Source organism: Triticum urartu, chromosome 4, assembly GCF_003073215.2.
Source record: "Triticum urartu cultivar G1812 chromosome 4, Tu2.1, whole genome shotgun sequence".
Lineage (NCBI taxonomy): Eukaryota > Viridiplantae > Streptophyta > Magnoliopsida > Poales > Poaceae > Triticum > Triticum urartu.
In genome coordinates, this window is record NC_053025.1 from 12,725,534 (window position 1) to 12,731,280 (window position 5,747).

At 48.9% G+C, this 5,747-nt stretch overlaps 1 pseudogene; it reads right to left on the minus strand.

Annotated features, from left to right (window-relative positions):
* Positions 1–2,065: 2,065 nt before the first annotated feature.
* LOC125554509 lies at positions 2,066–4,101 on the minus strand (annotated as a pseudogene).
* Positions 4,102–5,747: the final 1,646 nt, after the last annotated feature.

The following is a 5,747-nucleotide window of genomic DNA, read 5'->3' on the forward strand; positions in this document are numbered from 1 at the left end:
AAGAGCATGAAATGTTTGATCATGCTTCATGTCCTGAGATTCCAGATTTTTTCAATTTTGTTTTGTATTTTTTGTTTCAAATTTACTGCTCATGGGGGTGTAGGTGCACCCGGGAGTAGAAAATCCACTCTCAGTGGAAAATCGACTCACGCGCTTCTGGTGCTTCATTTCTTTGTTTAGTTAACGGACCTGTGTCATCGGACAGATGAAAAATATTGGTGGCCCACATTTCTGGTCTTGACACTTCATTATAGCTTGCAAGACACCCCAGACCTCCTTTGCAAGATTAGGCCGCTCCTTTCGTTCTAACCAGTAACAACGCGGTGCTAGTCTTGCCAACTCTTCAGCACACTCAGGTGGCCATTCCCCTGCAGAAGTATCAATTAGATCTCGCAACGTGCCTTCTCTAATGGCTGCCTCCACAACATGCGGAAGGCCTAGGGGACTCTTATTAGTTAGCAACCGCATTAACACTACTCCATAGGAGTAGAGGCCATGTATGCCAGGTCCATGTATCCCATTGTGCTCTTGAGCTGGTTTGTTTGGTGATACGGGGTGATAGTGGTGTTGTTTACATTCAAGTGATGAGAGATCCCAAAGTCTGCCAGTTTGCATAGAAAGCTGGCGTCGAGAAGCACATTTTCAGGCTTGACATCACCATGTGCAATGCTTTTTGGCTTGTTGGAGTGGAGGAAGATAAGTCGAGTGCAGATGTCAGCAGCGATTTTTTCATCGCACCGTAGACAGTCCTCTAGGCTTCCGTTCAACAAGAATTCGAAGATCGATGATTTGGCCTCCATGCACACTCCTATCAGGGTCACAAGGTTCGGATGCCTCATCCTACGAAGTGTTTGTACCTATAATATATTGGAAATTCACATATTTAGATGCACCATTTTACTTGTTTTCATCTGACAACACGTGTTACACTTAACGATGAAAAATACCTCGCCATTAAACTCCTTTATCTCCTCTTGCGCCTTCACAATTGAATTTCTTTATGGCTACGGTAGTATGTCATAGAAATTCATTCTAGACGGTTGCACACCCAACGAGTTAGAGAAATATTGACAAACTGCACTTGTCACTCAACCTAATCATAAATCTAGATAAAATAGAGTAGCTCTCAAATGGGAGAAGGGGAAATTTATTTATTGTTTCATACATATTAATTAGGTGCCACAAACCATCAATGTACTTCAAGCCTACAAGCAGCTATAACTAGGTCCACTAGAAATAAAGTCTGAATGCATGGCAAATGGTATCAGATTTGCTTGCATTATTACCAAAGCTCTGTAACTTGGATTTACTCCTTCATGTAGTTTATTTGATCCATAACGACACAACATGCAGTCTATCCAATGACCGGAGTCCGGGAGACAATTGGCTGCCCGACGCAGTAGCACCAGACGTAGACCCGGTCAAGTTCAATGGTCGGCGGCTCCGGTTCTCCCTCCATCCTCAGAAGAGCAAACACGTCTGGCCGCTCCATGTCGATAATTCCAATAAGCGTCGCCGCCATGCATCACCACCAGCTCCGGCCACGCTGACTTATTTGAATGCAATTCCCTGGGCGATGAGGACGATGCTTACGGGGCCAACCAGGATGAGAGAGGGAAAATAAAGATGGATGGAACGGCCATAGCGGCAGTCGGATTCCATCTAGCCCTCCTCCCACACATTCCCATCCCCATGACTGGTGCTCATGCCAGCATGAAGAAGGATGTGCGGATTGGTGGCGATGTCTTCTTCCTATGGAGGATGTGTACAAGTGTGTGTGTGTGTGTGTGTGTGTGTGTGTGTGTGTGTGTGTGTGTGTGTGTGTCTCTGTGTGTGTGTGTGTGTGTTGCACCTCATGCATTCTCCAGTGACTACTTTGACTAGTTCACTCCTAATTTTTTCCATATTATATTAGGATCTTTGCGCGACATTCCTGATCCCGGCGGACACATACGACACTGCACAAACGAGTTCCTTGACCAGCGACCTATGTTTGCTCCATAACGAAGAACCTTCGTAGTATTATTATCTACATGCCAAACAAATTACACCGTACATGTCTGTTTTAAACCAAAACCTGGTAGGATACCGACTTTAGATATTTTGGTGTGACACCACATGAAATATCAACACGAGATAACACGCTTGCAAGCATGTTTGTAGAGGACAAGTTAACAAACCCAAGCATGAGCAGCTCAGCAAAGTAGCCACTGATATCAGGATGTACAAAGAAGAGGCGCAGCAAGCGAGATCGGTCCCAAACCATGAGCATGCTGGTGATACTGTCGACGATCCTACTCCTCGTTGCACAAGTGAGCTTGCAGTCGTCCTCACCCAAGTGCACCCTCTACACCTCCCACTCTCCGTCATCCACCACATGCCTTCCGATCTCCGCTTACAAAACCACCATCCACCACAAGAATCACATCGATGCTACGATAATAGGTGTGTATTGTAGTCACTAGAAATGGATGGTCATGGGTGTGTATAGAGATGCAGCTTCGCCGTTTCCAATGCATGCGCACCAAGAAGATGCGCTTCTCGAGGTTCTTAAGAATGAGGGTTATGTCGTGCAACACTAGCGGCCGACCCTTCCCGGGGTCCTCCACTGGGTTTGCCACTAGGAGCTCTGTGTTGCGGTCCCGGTTCACCATCGCCACATGCAGCGGGTGTCGGAGCTCCACCCGTAGGCAGGAGCACAATGCGCTCTTCTCGATCTCATCGATGATCTTCTTCCCGTTCGGGCGCACCACGAACAGGTCCACCTCGTAGTCACCCTTTCTCCCCACGTCGTACCGGCCGTAGGAGATTTGATTCGCTGATAGGAGAACCAGCCATAGGAGATCTGAAAGGAAACAAGTTGGCCATGTTTCTTATCCTCACAGGATTACCAACCGGCCAGAGAGACAGGTGGAATGTGGCGGCTGGGAATTGTTTTGCCGCAACTACCTATTATTCATTAAAGTGCATTTTATTAACTCGTAATGTCACATTAAGAGAACACAAAGCAAAACGATCATAGACCCCGGCTTTGCACAACTAAGTACCTGGATGTTGCAGTCCTTGAGTGTCCTCAAGATGTCGTACAGGAGGCCCTTGTGGTGACCGCACTGCATCTGGATTAGGGTGTGCGCGGGGCTGAGGGAGTTGGCCATGGTGACCGACAGGCAAGAGCAGCTCAACTGCTCCTCTACGCCGAATATTTGTTCCATGACCTCTGTCATGTCCTCTGTCACAGACTCTATTTCGCAACTCATCACAGAGTCGCCCAAGATGTTCTGCAGCCTTTCATAGGCCTCGTCCTTCCTACTCTTTGTGTATGGAAGTTCCCTGAAATGTATGTATCCGGATTTTGGAGATAAGAAATGTATGTTTCCAGCCCAAGACGTTATGAGTTTGTTATAAGATCTTCCTACTCTGTGTGTATGGAAGTTCCCTGAAATGTATGTTACCAGCCCAACACGTTATGAGTTTGTTATAAGATCAGTAAGATGAGGATGCATCCGGATTTAGGAGATAGGAAATGAACCTGCCATCTGTGATGAAGCAAAGGTCCATCACTCTCCCATCGGGCGTAGTGGAGACCTTCACTTTCATAATGGTGAGTTCCATCTCGCACAAGACGCGTGTCACGTCTGCAAAACATATCCATAAAAATCTGAAGCAGTAGCTGATCATTCGGGTGGTGAAACTAAAACCGACGATGCAGGAGGCCCATGCTGTCGAAGCAGCAGAATTTGAGCAAGAAGACCTGGGGCACGTGGTCATCTAGGAGGCCGGCGGCAGCAAGGTAGGAGATGTCAATGCCAAACGGCGCGGGCACAGGGCAGAGCTCAACCAGCCTCTCCTTGAGGAGGTTCCAGGCCATGCATGGTCCACCGACTCCGCTGCATTGCCGCCACCCACAGCACAATGTAGCACCACCTCCCGTACGTCCGTGCTCCTATCCGCCTTGAGGATGTTGAGGCCGAAGAGGAGGACGATGCGGCAGAGGTCACAGCCCAGGCCGATCTTGTCGGGGCAGCTGACTGTGACCATGGTCGGGTCGCCGACCGCATCGGCTTGCCGGATTTGCACCACCTCATCGTTGGGTATCCCCATCACCCCCTCCCAACAAAATATACCTCTTTTTCTTCTTTAAACAGGAGGTACTAGTACTATGAGTCTAGTGGTGTGGTCTGGTGCGTGCATTTGTAGCCAGCTAAAAGTCACACATATATATATAGGTACCGTCGGCTTCTACCAATTACATGTACGTTTCACTGAGAATACCTTAAGCTCTAGGGGGGAATTTCAAACGATATTTGAAAATTTCAAACTTCAAAGTTGGTTTCCACTGGAAGACCAGTCTTGTGTTGGCTTGTATGGTTGTGTGTGGCCAATGTTTTACACGGGCGGGCTAGCACGGCGCATAGCTGCCACCTCCAAGGCAGCGACGGCAACGGCAACAACGACAGAAATGGGGACGATGACCGATGACAGTGGCTTTGTCATGTGCCGCACCCGCAACACAAGCAAGTCACGCCAAAGCAGGAAGTGCGTGCTCCGCTTTTTTGGGGCTAAATAATCAACCCTGCATGCACCGTATGTGCTCCGGCGCGGCGCAGCTCCGTCCATGTTGCACTCAGATAGCTAGAGTGGTTTGTCGTGGTCTTCTTTATAAGGTGTCTGTTAAGCTTACCAAGAGCAAAGTGCAATGTGGTGAGACTACGGAAGGATTTGTTGGAATAAGTCACGGCGTGTGTGATCGGGCTCGTCGGGCGCGTCGAATGCGCGCGGAACGAGCGGAACGCACTGGTGTCGTCGGACTCGTCGGGCACGTCGGTGGCGCGCGGGACGGACGGAACGTGCGTGACGCAGCAGCGTGGCGCGTGTGTGCGGGCGGTGTGTGGCCGGGTCAGGTTCGTAGGTGCGTGTGTGTGCGTGAGTCCGTGTGCGTGTGTGTGTTGGAGTTAGTTAGCTTGACATGCATAGGAGCTGTGTGCATGCACCATGCAGTAGGGAGGCTGTTACGATCAGATGGATCGAGCGCGTTGTGTGCGCGTCGTTGGCCGGGCGGATCGCTCGCTCCGCTATGTGCATGTATGCGCAGGAGACGTGGGCGCTGCGTAGCTGTAGGACTATAAAGCTATGGACGTGACTATATATTTGTTGAGAAGAGTAACGGGGCTGTGAAACTGGGTGAAAATCCAGTGTACCGTGTGCTCCTTCTTTTTCTACCCCTAGCTACGAGAGAGAGAGCTGCGCCAACACGATTCTGAGTGCAAACAAAACAAACATGGGGACGTGCATGTCATTGTCATGGTCGTCGTCCTCGGCTGGTCTCTCTCATCTCAGGCTAGCTGCGTGTGTGTGTCTGCACACGCCAATCAAATCAGAATTATACGTATGGTGCTACGTCATCTTTTAGTGTCATGTTTCCTGGATCATTTCATCATCATGTATATATACAACTCGTTCCGAAAAATTTGCAGGGGCACGCAGGTGCTGGAGCATGCACCTGCCCAGCCCACCCTCGCCGGCTGACTGCCTCGCGATCGGCAAAGTACCTGGATCCCGCATGAGGGCACAACAAGTTTTAAGTTTTAATCTTTGAAATTTAAGATTTTGCATCTGAAACTTATGATTTTCTCGGTCGCTCGCATCAAGTTTCAGAGTTGAATCTTAAAGGGATTTTTTTGTTGGTCGCAGGCATTAAATCTATAATTTTGTCGGCCGGTCCTACTAAATTTTAAATATTGAAACTT